This window comes from Trachurus japonicus, chromosome 5, assembly GCF_045865225.1.
Source record: "Trachurus japonicus isolate A0001 chromosome 5, Traja_1.0".
NCBI classification, from domain to species: domain Eukaryota; kingdom Metazoa; phylum Chordata; class Actinopteri; order Carangiformes; family Carangidae; genus Trachurus; species Trachurus japonicus.
Window position 1 is genome coordinate 34,026,239 of NC_140911.1, and position 18,062 is coordinate 34,044,300.

At 41.3% G+C, this 18,062-nt stretch overlaps 1 protein-coding gene across 2 annotated transcripts in view; it reads right to left on the reverse strand.

The window, feature by feature from the left end:
* The window catches only part of ppp1r16b (protein phosphatase 1, regulatory subunit 16B), a 100,136-nt gene extending 82,354 nt beyond the window's left edge, over positions 1–17,782 (reverse strand). For both annotated transcript variants that reach the window (XM_085777655.1, XM_085777656.1), the window contains exon 1: positions 17,615–17,782. The gene's annotated coding sequence lies outside the window, so the exon portion shown is untranslated. The remainder of the gene's footprint in view (positions 1–17,614) is intronic.
* Between the last annotated feature and the right edge of the window lie 280 nt (positions 17,783–18,062).

Genomic DNA, 18,062 nt, shown 5'->3' on the forward strand with positions numbered 1-18,062 from the left:
ACAGTGTCTCCTAACCTTATCACACAACAACCTTTAGTTTCACCGCAAACTCCTCATTATAATACACCAGCAATTATTTTGGGCCCAGAGCCAGCATTGGAAGAAACACTGCACAAAAGGCCACTGACACAGCACATGGCCATTAAAACAGGAAGCAGTTGGTTGTGACTGTTACACTGAGATTTGACATCTGACCTTTCTGACAACCGCAGTCATTAGCCCAAACACGACCCCCGGCCATGTCAGACTACAGTCACTGGAGTCAAACTGACAGGACCCAGGTCTGTGTTTAAAGTATGTTTCTTTGTCGGAGCCAGTACCGATACCACAGCTCAATCTACACACAGTACCTGCTGTACATCTAAACTTCATCCAGAAGTACTGTATACTGTATTCACCAAGTCTGTATTTGATCCAGTAGCTTTGAGCGAGTTAATGAAATCATGATTGATATTTAACGCTGTATTGTTTCTTTCATTGTGTATTCCTATTCCAGCATCATAAATAATAACACCCATTATTTGGGTTGCGCGTTCAATGGTGCTCTAATGTGTCTAATGCTCTGATGTAATGTATTGATGCAATACAGAGACTAGACCTTTTAACCTAATTATAATCCAGTACGTTAATCCGTTGGTTGTGCATTATCTTCACTTTAATTTATCTACTGGATGGTTTTCATACATCTCTCATCTATGTTTTCTGGTTTAAAGGCATTTTTTTCTATTGATGTGCAAATTAAATCCATTATTTCAAGGAAAAATAATATTATAAAAATGCCAATTGCATAATTTTAGATTACACTAAATCTACCTTTAGTTCAAACAGGACTGCCTTCTGGACATTATGCAGTGTACTTCAGACCAGTCTGTTCTTCCGTTTTCTCAATGAAATTTCTCTCTGATGGTAGGAAACAATCTGTCTGTGTGTTTCAGGTTGTGTTGTGTAACAGACGTCTGTCTCGGCTCCCTCTGCAGCAACAGCAGGAGTTTCCTTTTTTCCAACAAAGAGAGAATGAGGAGGAAACACAGTTACTCAGATGGCAGACAAGTGACAGAGAAAAAAGGACAGTGGCAGCTGTTGTAAACAGATCAACAGAAAACACTTCACACACACATGTGATTGAAGATTCAGATCTTAAAACTTTGAAGTAAATGCCTCGATTGACGTTTTGAGTCCAATGATGCAACAGGTGGCCGCTGGGTTATAGTGGCTGGCGGGAACACCGCAAATGGCCAAGTCCAAGAGTCTGAGCACACAAACATATAATTACACATTTTATATTGTGCTATCTTCAACCCAGACCCTGGGCAGCATTGACCTTTTTTCAGCACTTGTGATGATGCATTGTAGCATATGTTTTTACAGAGTTTTTTTTGTTTTTGTTTTGCTGTCTTGCCAAGAGCTAGATGCAAAGGTTTGATACCACCCTCATGTCTGTACAATACAAATACAGAGCTACAATACAGGCAGCAGCTGGTGAAGCCTGGCTCAACACAAAGACCTGGAAGCAGAGGGGGAAACAGACAGTCTGGCTCTGGACAGAGGTAAGAAAATCCATCTATCAACGCCGCACAAATTTACATTTAAATCTTGTTTGTTTGAGCCATACAAATTCCTAAAAAAAAACTAAAACTTATAGCTTTTTGGCCAGATGTTAATCATTGTCAGATTTTGATTATTCAAAAAGAGGAGTAGCCTACTACTAGACCTGCACATTCACCACACTATGAGATAATAACAGAACCTTACCAGACAGAGTTGTTTTCAAGTAAATTCATGCAAAACTGCTGGTCACAACTTGTCCACCAGAGCGTTTTGGAGTTGTTGGATTGTGTATTTGATGAGTTTGATGAGGGAAACCAAGAAATCCCATGAGCCTCCGTAGCGTAGCTCTGAGCAGCTCACAGCTCTGCTCCGCCGTTCTAAAAATAGCTTGCACCGACAATTAAAGGTAACAAACCTACTGCTATGACTATAGGGATTATGGCAATGGGCCAATTTGCCAAAATGTTGAACTATCCCTTTAGTCCAAAATAATTGTTTCACTCAAGAACTGTCAGATCAGTTCAAGTACCGAAGATAATTGCAGTCAAGATTTCTGAACAGGAAGCTGTAACAACTGTAAATATACAATAAAAGAATGGATGCAAATGTTGTGATGTCTCATGTCGCTATGTTTTCTTGGCAGTCCACCCTTTCTCTATCCAGTCAACAATCCAACTCCTCCCTCCCTCCTTCTTCCTTCCTCCCTTCCTCCCTTCCTCTCAGCTACACCAAGCCTTCGCTCCTCCATCCCTCTCTCCCGCGGCGTCCTCTAAGAGGACGTTTTTATTCTGTCTGGATTACTTGTCCTAGTTGGCGCTAGGCGCACTGGTGGGGAGAGAATTTATTTCCTCCAGTGGAGCCTTGATTTAAAGCACTCAGGTCAACTTGATTCTGGGTCATTGTCTCCCCTGTCGTAATGAACCAGGGCAGTGTTAGACAGCTCACTGCATATCGACAAATCCAAGGTGTTGTGGTGGCGGTGAGGATGCCACAGCTGGACAGCTGCAGTCAGGACTGAGCCAAGATGCATCAACACATATTTTGGTGGCTTGTAGCCTCTAAACTTCACAAACGTAATTCAATATTCCTCAGTGAAAAACACGAAGCAATGTGCTCAACTCAACTCATAAGCATCTAAATTACATTAGCTACTGTCCACATAAGCAGTTTACTTGATGCTTGTAAATATTAAGCCAGCAATCTTGCAGTAAATCTGTGTTTCTTTGCCAACACTGATCCTGCAGGGCCTACTGACCAACATGTTAGTGACCAACATATTAATCACTGCTACACAACACTGCTGGTCCCTATGCTCATGCACAGTCCACACTGTAATTCCTGCTGACCTAATTCATGGTTGTACTTGGTTCTGCCTGACACAGCCAGGTCAGTGCTGCACAGAACCATCCACCACTGAGTCGTCTCCAATCCGGTATTTAGCCAACAGACGAAAACCAGAACCTGCCTCAAAGATTCAACCAAGACAGTAGATGCAGATGTCTCCATCCTTAGACACATATCCAAATAATTTTTCAAAATGTTCTCACATATTCAGGGCAGCATTTGATCCGAAAGTAGAAGTAGTTTGTTTTTTGTGTATATCCATTCTCTTTATTTGGTCAATTCCATTTCGTAACCTGCAATGACCTGTGTGACCTCATTGTACCTGCAGTAAATGTTTTCCCTTTTTCCTTGTTACAGCATGTTTCTATTAAAAAACAGACTTTTTGTGATCTATAATAGGTTTCTGTTGTTGCTCCACCTTCTGTCTTGTCTTGTTGTGAGAAGGCAACACCACAAACACTGCTAAATATACCTCATAATAAAAACAGCTATGAAAAAAGGGGGGGGGGGAAGCCTGAATAAGTCTAGAGACTTTGCAACTTCACTTTCATCCAGTCTGGCAACGCCTCTTAAGATATGACAGCCCTCTCTAAGGACACATGCAGGTGTCAGCAGTCATTACTTGGACAGGAATCCAATGTTGCGCCTAAACTGGCACCGAAACAACAACAAATTATTGGACACATTCACTTAATGGACAAATGGTAGCTGAATCATGGAGGAACAAAAAAAAAAAGATTTAAAATGTGCAACATCATATGCATGGATAGACAAACTCAAAGTGAAGAACAGCTGGCCTTTCTCAAATACCAAGGCGTGCAGGGATACGCCATCCATCTACTATATTGTTCTTGTGTGCTGTGAATGAAAATGAATGTGGGAGAGGAAAACAATACAAAAACACTGTATGAAGGCTCTTAGTGTGGTGTTGGGGATTCATAAAGGATTCAGAGGATGGTTTTATACCAGTTCTCGCCTCAGACAGACTCATCTTCCATCTCGCAACCGTGGATCTGCCCAGGATGGTAATAATGTGAGGAATGGACAGAGGTAGGGAAACGGCAGGCAGACCAAAAACCACACAAACACACAAACCCACTGTTTGACCTGCGAGGGCAAAGATTCTGGTTTTGTTGGTATACACTACAGCTAATCCTCCTAGAACTACTGTAAAGCCAAACAGAGGGGTGAAGAGTGGTACTTTTTCTTTTCTTTTCTTTCTTCATACACATATAAACAATAATTTGTGAGCTGAATAACCGTTTACCAACCACTAGATCTTCTATTTGTAGTGTCAGAGAAACAAAAATATGTGAACAAATACATACACAAACATTTGCCATCCCTGAAAAGGGCACAAACCACAGCGCCGTCGACAGCAGGTCAAACGCAGGCCAAAGCCTCAGATTACTCAGCAGACAGTGTGCAAATGTAAGGATTTAAAGCACTCTTACTGTACATCATGTAAGCCTCTTTGTTTATCTTTGCCCACGTACACTGAAGGAAAAGCCCGATCTGCAGAGGAAGCCTCTGAAATAACTTCCAACTTGCAATTTTTCAGCGGTGCTTGCCTTTCTATCACATAATGTACCTAAAGGAGATCCACTTCAAACAGGGTGTGAGTTCAGAATCAGCTCTATAAAAACACAGCGGATTCAATCTCGCTGGAGAGAGAAGAAAAGAGCAAGACGGTGAGCGAAATCCAACTCGCACAAACCCGAGACAATCAAACAGATAATCATGGTCCTTATTACCATTTGTAAAGACAGTTCTGTTGATGATTCTGAGCTTCATTCCCGCTTGCACTTAAAAGTGTTGAGTGATTTGTTTTCATATTTGCTGTGGGAGCAAGATCTACATATATGAATATAGAACAATATGAATATAATATAAATATACACACTATCAGTCATACGTTTGGACATACCTTCTGATTCAAGGGTTTTTTCCTTATTTTTATTCCTTTTTTCATTGTAGACTCAAATGAAGACATCAAAACTATGAAGGAACGCATACGGAATCAAACAAAAAAGTGTTGAAGCAGGATTTGTTTTAGTTTTTTCTTTCAAAGTAGCCTCAATTTGCTTTGATGCCAGCTTTGCACGCTCCTCACATGTGTCTCATCAGCTTCATGAGGAGCGGCTCTCCAACAGTCTTGAAGGAGTTCCCAGAGGTGCTGAGCACTTGTTGGCTGTTTGGCTTCGTACTGCAACCAACACAGTAGGTGGTCAGGTAACAGATAACACTTTGATTTACACTTTTGTGTTTACTACATAATTCCATATGTGGTCCTTTATAGTTTTTATGTATTCAGTATGAATCTCTATAATGTAGAAACTAAGTAATGACAACAAAGAAAAACCATGTGTCCAAACTGTAGACTTTTTTCTTCTTCTTCTTTGTTTTCTTGCCCTATTTTCTTATAAATAAATAATAATGAATAATAAAATGTATGTTTGTACGTATGTCCTTTAGAGAAACAAGTGCTGTTAATCGGCAGTTTCCGCTGCTGATTAATCATTTTTCTCAACCGTCATAATCAATTCACCAGAAAACATTTCCCAGAGGTGATTTGTTTTTAAAATGACAAATTAAATGAACAATGAGTTTCTTTGCTGCCAATCCACTGACCGGTTGATTTACTGTACCATACAGCTATAAATAAAAGATTTTGCAAAGACGTTTTAAGAAAATACTTCATTAGTATTGGTATTATCGAATTACACACTGCTTTGCGCATTACTGCCATAGTCGGTCACGGCAACATGACAACACTGAACCAGCAGCAGGCACGTGCGCTGCACCACCAAGTTGCCCATGTAGTCAAAGACTCTGAACATGTGACCTCACACCTCGCCTCATCTTGCTCAAATCTTGCATAATCTATCCAACACAGACAAGTGGTGTGGTCAAAGCTGTGACACAAGCTGTTTCCATGTACAGTACAACAGAATACATGTAAGACTTCCTGGACTTCCTGTAAAGGTCTAATTTCCTCAGATAATTAAACCAGAGGAGCTGCAGGTTGGTTGTGTGTAAGCAGCTTAAAACCTGCTCATCTGTATTCCTGTCTTACACTCCATTAGACCAACTTTGAAGGAATATAATTCACCTCTTCTCACCAGCTGGCACTTTGCAGTAAAGATTCATGTCCTGCCATGCCCAAAATATAGTTCAATTATTCTCCTTTGCTTTATTGTTATGCGCGTCGGTACTCTCCATTTGCTTGTCATCTTCCTCATTGTGTGATGGCTCTTGTTAATCCTTGAGGGTTTTTCTCTATTATAAATGTATGGCTTTTTATTTCACCTGCCTCTGTTACATCAGCAGAGTGGTGTTTGGATCAGAGGTGGCAGAGGAGACAACAGTGTCCACGGATTTTCAAACAGGAATCCTAGATCCTCTGGCAGAAAATCCCAACACTGATCGGCTTCCCGCAACACCACATCAGGGCGGATGGTTGTTTTCTTCTGATTTTCCTGTGTGTGGGAGACACCGACCTCCAGTGCAGGAAAAAACCTGGCCTGCAGCCTCTCTGCACAACAGCAGCAGCCCAGTGTCCAGCGCCTGGTGTCCTGTCCCGGTCCTGGGTGGGGTTAGTCGCCCATCTGCTCTGCACTGACATGAGCGAACTGTGTTTATTTTAGACCAATCTGTCTGTTTATTTATAAAAGGGTTTGACCACAGCACGCCCTGGCCTCCAGGTTCGAACTACACCCCCCCTCCCTCCCTGCTGCAGCCATCCGGTTCACTCTATCTCCAGGCAAATTCAGGAGTATCTTTCTTTTTATGTTTCTCTTTCTTTTCTTAAAGGGATAGTTCACCCAAAATTGAAATTTCACTCATTATCTATTCACCCTCATGTCGACTAAGGGCTGGGAGAAGTTTCAGAGTTATCCGTGACTTCTCTGAGTTACAGGGGGTCTCGGCGTAGCAGTGCATGTCCATATAACGGTTGCAAATGGATACCAACTGTCTTCGTGACAAAAAGACACACCAAAAAACATCCAAATACCTCCATGCTGCTCGACAATTTCGCATTTCGGGGCTTCAATACAAGACGGACATTACATATGAGCAGCATGGAGGTATTTGGATGTTTTTTGGTGTGTCTTTTTGTTACGAAGAAAAGTGGTATCCATTTGCAACCGTTATATGGACATGCACTGCTACGCCGAGACCCCCTGTAACTCAGAGAAGGCACGGATAACTCTGAAACTTCTCCCAGCCCTTAGTCGACATGAGGGTGATTAGATAATGAGTTATGAGAAATTTCAATTTTGGGTGAACTATCCCTTTAACTGCTCCTCCTACTGTTTCTCCCTCATGGTCTTCTCTCTCTCTCTCTCTCCCCCTCTCCCTGTCTGGACTGGAGCTCTGTCCCACTGTTGAGTCATTTTTCTGCCTAATGATGGTTTGCGTCCCCGGCTAAGACCCAGCCAGAGTAAACAAGGCTCAGACTCAGCCAGCCTGCAGTAGTGTCACTTCTAATCCACTACTAAACCAAGATGGGTGCATAGTGAGGCCGCACTATCCCAAGTAACCGGGGGGACATGGGCAGAATAAGAGCTGTACATGCTGATTTGACATTCTGCTACACCGCAAAACAAAGATCCGCCTGCGTTTGTCAGATTAAGAAAAGTAGAGACGAACAAAAAAAAAGGATGAGAGTACAGTTGGTCTCCGCAATCTGTTCTTCCGGCTGGACAGTTTGGTGAGTTGCTAGTGTGTCTTTTGAGGTTGCTGTTACTGTAACTGCAGTTTCACAAAAGATACTTTACTCTGGTCTTTATATGACAGCATTAAGAGCTCGCTGTGCTTTCACACTACCAATTTAGTTTAAATCTGAGCCAGTTTCCCGCAAACACGAACAATTTTTCCATCCTCATGTGCGAAATAAGATACTGAACGAGGTCGGAGATCAGCTCCTGTTAAGTTGCGGTACAGTTTGCATGATGTCAGAACAAACCCCGTCTCCTACAAATTATGTTCAATAGCAACTTGCCACCATATTGTGTTTTCTGTTAATACAATTAGTGTAAAATGGCAAATGTGGCCAATAACCATGTATTTGGTAAATAGAAAATACAATAACACTGAACGTATATTCAACAACAAATTTGTTTCCAGCCAAAATACCTGGTCAACTTTTTTTTAAATAATAATAACTTTATTTATAGCACCTTTAAAAACACAAGTATACAAAGTGCTTGACAAAAACAACACATAGAGACCACAGAGGACAAGTCACAAACAAGTGTCATAAAACCATAGGAGACGGACCGCCCAAGCAATACAGCGACACAGGCAATATGAGAACCTAACAACAAGGAGTCGTCAAATTAAAATGCAGGATGCCGTTAATTAGATAAAATAGATAAAAGGGGAGTATACATGAAAAAGGAGATGAAATTTGGTTTATATGGTTATGTAAAACACTCAAAGCTCTTGGTTAAATCAAGTGGAAGATCGCAGTCTGATTTAATTCACAAAAAGTTCACAGCAACTTGAGACACAAGTTTATAATCAATATTTAACTATGATAATGAGGGTATTAACCAACGCAACTGTAACCAAAGAGCTTTAGTTGCCTTGGTCTGATCAGAGACAGAACAGTGGACTGGACTCTGGTCTCTGGTGGGACAGTTGTGCGCTCCGTACGCCCTCCATCAATCCATACCACCTTCTAATGACTCCACGGTCATAATAAACGCAGCATTTCATAAACTAATTCCTTCAAAAATAAAAAGGAAGCTGCCTTTGAACATAATCCCGAGGCAGCTTCTAAAGACAGAACCTAGTTTAGTAGTATAAGGTATTCCCAGGGGGGAGACGAGATGTGCGTATAGGTCATGATAACATTAGTCATAGCACTGTTCGCATGAAGATTCTGAGCTTACAGCGACATGCAAGCCCCTCTTCATGCCATGCAGTAGCCAGCCTTCCCTTCACTCATGCTCACATCCTGTACTCTGTGGTCAACTCATGTGCATGTTCCTACACAGGCAACGGTGAAGTGGTGGTTAACGTCTGCACTTGGATAAAGAATCAACCGTACCAACCTATCACAGACTGGAACAACAGAGTAAAAGACAAGCTTAGATTTGTTGAACTATTTCAAGTAAATAACAGAAAACACTGTATCAATTAATAATAATAGACTAGAAAGCACTCCAAGAGCACATGCCTTTACCAAGTACATTCTTTGCTGCCAATTTGTCATTTCAGTTTTAGAAATATTTAGAAATATTTTTAATACAAGTTTGGATTTGTGTCACTGATAACCGTGGGATTGATCTAGTACATATTATTCATTTAAGGCCTTGAGCTAGTTGATGATAAACAGGGGGAAGGCTCAACCTTTTCCATAAGGCTATAATAACCCTTTCAAAAGAAATAAGGGATCCTCTGCAATAAACAAATCCTTCATCCATTACACAATTTGTTTTGAAAGCCGTTTAGATGGTTTTTAAGCCATCGGGGCTGGCAAACAAACAAACAGCAGAGAGAAAAGCACAACTTCCTCAGTGGAGGTTATCAGATCAGCCACAGACTGAAACCCTGAGGGAACTCTGCAGTAGATAGATGACCGTGCAGTACGAGGCCTGTGTGTGTGTGTGTGTATACGGTACGCTGCTGTTCCTCCTGTAAATTAATGTTGCAACCGCTGCTTAGTTCAGACACATCTGGGGGAGAGGGGGGGGGGGTCACCGAGCATCGCGTCTAGACACTTAAAACATTCGCTCTCCTTTGAGGATTCCTAAAAGGAGGCTTTCAGACAAACTTATGCTCACTCATCAATATTTCAAACGATACAACTGTTAACACTTTGAAGGGATTCTGCACTGGAGGAAATCAGAGCGCAGGAGCACCAGTTATCACCAGTTTATGAGACCTTAAAAACCCCTTAATGGATAAAACATTAGTGGTTAACAACGTGTGGAATGTGTGTGTGTTTGTGTGTGCCTGTGTCTTCACTATGGTTATAGATAGGGGTGTACCGAACCCGAACCCGAATACGTATTCAGAAGTACACAAATAATGCTTTGATCCCAAATAGTTTTGCTGTTGATTGCGTTGCCAAAAACAACTTTTCTCATTGACAATAATGGGAAAAGAAGCGGCTATAAAACGGTGGATAATTTTTTTTGAGTGTCACAACCCCTGCGAAACGACTCGTTTCACTACCAGAATTTGATCCATTCAGTCCGATTATGTTTGTAAAGTCTAGAAGAGCACCACGATTAAATTATTTTATTCCCGTTCTAGTTAGCCTTGAGCTAAAGCGAAGGTTAGCCGGCTAGCTTGGCGTAGCACCAGCTCGGCTGAAGTCAGTGCGCCCACATCCGGTTTCTTCCCGAATACGAATCCGAAGTTTTTTTTAAAAGCCTGAATCCGAAAACGAATACAAATAGTGCACTGGCTGTACACCCCTAGTTACAGATACATCTTTGCAATCTTGCATATCCAAAAAAGACCTACACAGAGATGGAACAACACTGGGGGCATGAACCACAAAATATTGAGCCACCCACCCACACACACACACACACACACACACACACTAACCACAGCCTTGGTACAACCAGACACCAGAGTGTGTGGTCAGTGTTAGACCAGTGGGTGCAGTGGAGTGCAGACAGAGACGTAGGACAGAGCAAAGCAGACATTAAAAGGGCCCATCTCAAACAGTAGAGAGAGAATTCATAAAAACAGTCTTCAAAAAGCACACACACACACACACACACACACACAGGAACTGTTTCAATAACACTTCCAATGTTGGCTGGATTTTTCCTTTGAAGTTCAACAGCTGTGTTCGTCTAATGTAAGAGGCATTTTGCCCATCAGGAGAGCAGAATTAAAGCCTGACTCTTTATAGACAGCAGAGTCTTTTTAAACACCTCATATTCAGAAGTTGTTTACTACAGACAATATGAAGAGAGCAATGTTTTTGATGTCGAGATGAAAAGAAAATGCATTATGGAGATGCCATCGAGAGGACACCAGGAAATCCAAGAATTCTCTTGTTCAAATAAGGAACCGTGTGGCGAGGTCAAGCTGGACCAAAGAGGCTTGCTGTGCTTTCTTCAACAATGTGAGGAAAAAACCTTCACAATGCCCCCGCCCCCCCACCACCTCCTCCTCCCTGGTCAAACGTCTCTGAGCTCACTTCCTGTTCTCAGTGCTTCACTGTGCTCTGATTGGTTGGTCTGCTAGTGTAGGTGCCAGCCATCTGCAGAAGATGCTGGGCTTTAACCGCAGAGACGTGCAATGAGCTACAAATACATCAACCCAGTAAGGGATGTAAAAAAAACAAAAAAAAAACAAAGCAAAACAAAACACAGAGTTACAGAGGTCACTCAATGCAGGAAGGTCGCTAAATACAAGTTTTGCTTGGGTCGGACTTCAGTGTGCAAGAGCACAGAGTGACACAGAGGTCAAAACTCAAAATGAACCATTATAATCTAAGAAAAGCTGCTTGTTATAAACTTTAAAAGTATTTTTGAAGATGATGTCATTCATTTTTACAGGCTTGTCCAAGCCCAAATTCCTGGTCACATGGTGGTGCAGGAGGTTTGGTGACATGGTGCCTATTAACAGGTTACATAATCTATATTACTGTGATTGTTCTTGTAAATTGCAATTTAATCATTTGAACAATTGTGAAAGATTTATGGAAAAACCTCTTAGTAAAACTAATGAATTTTCTCTTTTAGATTATTCAGCACACCTAATTCACCTTCCTGACAACATCTTTTAAAAAGTTTGATAATGCTGCTTCAGTTGATGCAGTATAAGCCCAAGTGACCCAATACATTCAGAAATATGTCAACAATTAGCTACTGGTTTTATGATTTGCCAGCTAATGATGGTATATTGTTGCATAACCTATTAATAAAGGGAACAGGGCAGTTCAGCAGTTTACATAACCAAAGTAACTATAAGCAGGAAATCTTATGTGCCACAATAAAAGAACAGGATTCTGACTTATATTAGTCAGACTTAACAAAATAAACCAGGATTTTGCTTGCTCAGCCTTGATGGAATAGGCCTCTGGTGGTGTGGTGCCAAAGCTCCTCTCTGCACTACACCACAGTGATGTTGGTGGTTTTATCCTCTCGGCGAGCAGTCACGCAGGGGGCTCAGATATCCCAGCATCCCTCGGCAGGGGATCCACTATTATGTCCACTGATCACTTAAGAACCTATGCAGCCAAAAGCCACCACTCCACGGACAGACTGGACAACACTATAATCTAGACATCCACTTGTTTTAGTTTGGTAGTTTGGTCTCAGTTAATTCTGCACTGAAACTTGATATACTCAGTATTTAATAGCACAGACAAAACCATACTGCAGCAGAATAAACAAAGCCAACCAACAGAAAATGTTGTAATAATAGAATAATTAAAAGATGAAAAAACTCAGCTGTAGCCCTAAAATTTACATCGGAGTAACCGTAGGAAATCACATCCCTCTAGTTGCCGCTCATTTTTAAGTTTCTTTATCTGACAAATACTGCCGGAGAAAACGCGTATGAAAAATGACAACTATTCCAAACTTACACTTTCAAACTAACAACAAGTGTGCATCACAAATGGCCAAGTGATATGGAAGTGGGCTATGGGGGGTCCGTAAGTAGCCTTGATACTGTAGCTGCCCCGGCCTGTCTCCATATTAAGACCACAGATTAGCAGCCAGCGCCCGGCCTCTCGCTGTAATCAGAACACTGATCTAGTCTAATCGCTTTTCGATAGTGAGCAAGCAAGCACACAGGTTTCGGGCATGGCTCAAAGAGGACATCTTAAGCAGCAGGAGGTCAATAATTCAAACATAAGACACTGATTTCCTATGAGTATTTCCTATGGTAAAGGGAAATTGTATAGTAAAACAACAACAACAGAAATCCTCTATGATTGTGCGTTGGCGTTGACTTGCTTTGACGTCGGTGACAGACAGTGCCCGGCTCCACTCCAAGTTGTATTTAAGGATGAAGCGAGGCCGGTGTCTTTCAGCGAGCCTTCTGGGCCTCTTCTGTTTCAATATTTCATGAGTAACAGCCAAATCACTCTGTCAAATAATTAAACATCAGTTAGGGTACAAAACTACAGAGAGTATGTTATGGCGGCAGCTCATCAGTGAAGAGGGAGTAGTGAAGGAGAGCAGTGGGGCTCCTCAGACACTCGGAGAAATCTTATTCTGCCATTACACCATATACCGCCTAATGATTGATGGTCTGAAATAGCTGAGGAACTGCTGGTTGTAATATGGAGGGCTGCAATGCACAAGTGTACGTGTGTGTGCAAATGTGGATCACGCTGGAACAGCAAGGCGCTGTGCTATTATGTTTTCCAACAAATTAAGACACATCTGATACTGTATATAATTCCCCCACATGTGCAGTTTAGCTCCATGTGGAAAGAAGGCATCACACTTACAAAGATCTGTCTGACTTTAGAGGCAGAACAGATATAACAGACAGTTTATTTTTCTGGTTGATGCATCAAAAAGACAATTTCAGAAAATACAACGTATCAACCAAGGCCACTGTCAGCACAACAACTACAAGACATCTCATCTTTGAATGGTAGAAGCAAGGTTGGTGAAATCACAGATGGTTTAGTGAAGCTGTCCTCAAGTTTAAAACTATATGTTACCCTGTTAAAACATTTTTGCTTTTAATCAAATTTATATTCAGCATCAAATCCAAATGTTTTCAAATCCCTGACCAGATTTATTCCATTAAACAATTTGATGAAACAAGCTTACCTCTTACTTAGCAACTTAAAATTTGAGCATTCAGATTTTGTGGGTCTGCAAATATTTTCAAACTAACTTTCAGCGTGAAATAACTTTTTGCTTACTTTCTCGGTTAATCCATTCATGGTCTACAGGTTTTCAGGATACAGTGGAAAATATCTTTTCTTCAATTTCTAAAAGCCTAAGTTCATGTCATGAGATTACTGATTTTATCAAATCAATAAATCCTAAACATACTGAGTTTGCTTCCACAGAGGAAACAGAAAAGCAGAAAATTGAGAAGGTGGAATGAGAGAATGTTTGGGTCTCTTTGCTTGACCTGAAAAATTCATTTGTATCAGGGCTTTCCACAAGCGCCGGCTGCCGGCCACATAGCCGGCTACACGATTAAGTCCAACCAGCTACTTTAATGACTATTGTTTTTATAGCTTATAGGCTATAAATATTATTTTTCAATTTTAATAAAATCAAATGTTTTTCTAAAAGACTGATAATAATGTCAAACTGTAGGCTACCACACTCATTAAAGTTGTTATTCGCTCTGCTTACTTACTCTGATCACCGCCGAATTCATTGCTCACAGGTGAGAAACTCATCATGTGGTGAGTCAGTGTGTCGGGGCCGTCGGAGGCAACAGAAGCAGAGCTCACCACAAGATGCTTATTTTGTCACCATAAAAAAATACGTCCTTACTTACTCAGTGAATATTAAAAAGAGAGACGCCAAAACAAAGCCTAACCGCATCGCATCATTTAGCCCAAAACGATGTCCTATCTGTAATCCAGTCTTTTCTTCAAGCGTTCAATTAGCACCACCTGTCACACGTGCTGGCATCAAAAGACACTTGTAACTTGTAAGAATGTAATTTCATTAGCTACGTGGGGAGAAATGTACGCTGAGTGTTTCTGTTGGCGTTGTTAATTCACAGCATACTCAGTTGCATGACACCGAAGATAAGAGATTTACAAGCCCAGAACACCTCATGATGCAATACTTGCTTGCGTGTAGCGTGTAAAGCCTATTATTTATTAGAGCACAAATCACAGTTTTCATTGGTGAATTAGCGTCTGGCGTACTTAGTTACACTAATGAATAAAAGAAGATGCAATATGTTGTTGTAATAATAATAATAATATGAGAATAATAGAGTAGATATTGATGGTGATAATAATAATAGAGCAAATGTCTGAGAAATTAATATAGCCTGCCTATTATGCAGGCACACTTAGGCTAAAAATAATAATATGAAAACAGAAGATGAATATGGTGTTATTATTACATTTAAGACTAGTGTATATAAAACTGTAGAATTTTCTTAATGACTGACCTTAAGTCAAACTTATTTGTTAGATGTGTTACATATACAGACCAATATCCAAAAGATATTCAGGTTACCATCATGTCTGACCAGACTTTGGCTGATTATTGATAATATTTTAATACTGTGATATTTGCCGCCATTTTCAATACTTTTCCTAATATCAAAAAAATTTAATTTGCAGTTTTACATAGTGCACACTGCTGCCAAGCCTGGAGTTTATTTCATTATCAAAACAGCTGCCAATGAACTTTCTGGCAATTAGCTAATGAAGTTATCAACTGTTGCAGCACTACTCTGCACAGACACTTTGCACCGGTGTGAACTCCTGTTTTCCTATAGAGAACAAAAACCATTAAACTTACAGGCTACCGATCCTGCATTCCTGTTATTCTTGAAGTTCGATAAGTTTTAAGCTTGACTGGTGACCTTTCAATGCAAAACCAGCGAGACAATCTCGTCTGCAACACAACTTGAAAGCAACACATGATGGATGACGAAGGTTTCATCCTCCCAAACACTTCATGGTCGTTGAATTTTGCTTAGCTATAGTGTTCTTCTTCTTCTTCGAGTGAGAATGACTACCTCAACAAAACAAGTCTTTGCCAAGCTTGTTGTTTTGTTTTTGAAATTCCCTGGGGCTTTCCTGCTGCGTACCACGCGTCGGTGACAGAAACCTACGCTGCACCCAGTACTGCTGATCATGTGTAGACAGGCAAAGCCTTTAGGTTGAAGGACCTGCTTTGTCTTTGCATTGACAAGTCCACCAGTAAATGTCACATGTCAGAACTGAGACAAAAAAAACTATATGATGTGCAGAAAACATAAGGTGCACAGCAAAATGTAATCCAATATTGCAGTCTGGAGGCACACTGCTGATGCACTGCAGACCTGCACATCCATTTTCAGATTCTCATGCTTGCATGCTCAGATATACTCCATCACATCTTCCCTGCATCTGTGTGTGTATACAGTATTGTGTGTATGCATGAAGGGAGATTGCACCGTCACTCACTCACTCACTCACTCACAGCCCATTTCTAACATGAGGCGACGGGCGGTGCAGACGCTGAGAGGAACAGCAGGAGAAAGCGCTCAGGACGTCTCTGCACATCAAACATTTAAAGGCCAACTCAGCCAGGCAGGGATACCACCTACCTTAACAAAGTGTACATCTGACACAAAGTGAGACGAACACAGCCGACAATGTTTTCCATCTTTTTTGTGTTTTGGTCTGTGAACGTGAGACAGAGCTGTTAAACGTTCTGTTGCCTCATAGATTTTTCATGTGGCCTCGTCTGTCCTGTAGAACTGATGTGATCACCAGTCGCCTACTGATGGTCATTACATCAAGCTTATAAAATATGAGCGATTTCTGTTAATCTCTGTTTTACTATGGTAGGTTGGATCTTTTTTTTTAGCTATTGGATGATAGCTTCTCACTGAGCTCTGGGAAACTGTGATGGAGGTTCTGACATCATGAATGGATTAAATGATCAGAATATAGCTACACTATCATACAATTAATTTATAATATACTGATATGCAAGTTGCTGCTTGTTCCAGCTTCTGAAATGTTATATTAGGCTATGTCTTTGTAAATCTGGACTGTACCTTAGTCAATCCACAGAGTTAATTAGTGCTATAATAATAGATTGAAGTCATTGATTAACTAAAAATGTCAAACGTTTCCTGGTTTTAGCCTCTATCCTGTGATTTCCCCTTGTTTACAAGATTTTACAGTGAATATGTTTTGAGTTTCTTGAATTGTTTTTGTTTCTGGCTCACTAACATCTTACTAACTGACTGATTGATTGATTGGACTAGTGGAATAATTACTCAACAGATTAGGTGAGGATAGAAATAAACATTGGCAGACTTTATAAAACGCATTCACGGCCCCACACACATGACATGGGGGAGTAACTTCAAAGCATCAAACAAACATGTTGCTCAGTAAAAACTAAAGGGGGGGAAAGGAAGGTGTGGGCATATTTTCCATTCAAAAGTTTACACTAAGACAATGATCCTCTTCAAAAGCCTCCGTTTACACAACCTGAACATGGCCAGCCTGGGTGAGCTCTCCTCTCTCCTACACAGCGACTTATAAAGTAAAAAAAAAAAACTAAATATAAAAGAAAAAGAAAAATCCCTGCAGCCTTCAACCATTTGAAACTGTGTCCAAGTGTCCCAGGCTGTGGAGACGCTGTTGTAGGGGAAAAGCCATGTGTAACGTTACAGCGGTGTAATGGCAACATCCTGGAGAGGATGTTGAAGCAGCTCTGCTAAATCACAAACCGTACAACTCAAACCTCCGGGCAGCAGCGGCGGAAAGGAAACGACGGTTTTTCGCCGGGTTTCGGTGCAGCTCGTGGAGCCGTGTGGTGAGTGACCCTGTGGAAAGGCGGTAAAGTGAGCTAGCTAAAAAAAAAAAAAAAAAAACTGTTCCAAGAAGAGTCGGACATGCCTCTCCTCCTCCTCCTCCTGCTGCTGCTGCTGCCTGTCTGCTGCTGCCGCTTTTTCCTCTACTGACAAAAAAAATCTCCTTCAACCCCCTCGTTTAGCTACTTACAACCAGTCCACAGCTCAATAACCAGCCAAAAGAAAAACTGTCAACATGTCTCTACATTTCTGCACTTACCTCACTCTGGGTCGAGATGTTCACATGGAGGAGGAAGAAAAGCGGAGAGCCGACAGCGATATCCCGGAGGTTTAAACTTGTCCCGTTAGTGAAGACACACAGCAGGGTTGGTAAGAAACGCTTAGTGTGTGTGATTGTGTGTGTGTGTAAGTCTGCAGAGTCTCTCTCTCTCACTCCTATCCAACACCAAGTCACTCCTTGAGGGCGGGGCTGAGAGGGGGGAGGAGGCTGGAGGGCGGTGAACACCAGGAGTGCACATGGTGGGGGGCCCACAAACAGCCACGTTCCTCAACCATACACTATATAGGAGACTGTAGCCCACTCCCCCAGAAAATGAATCCATAGGTCGTATTTTCAGCAGGTTATTATGCTCCATAGTTAGGCTACTTTTTTGTAATAAGGTGACATCTAGTGGCCACAGTGAGCATGGTGACACACACGATCACCT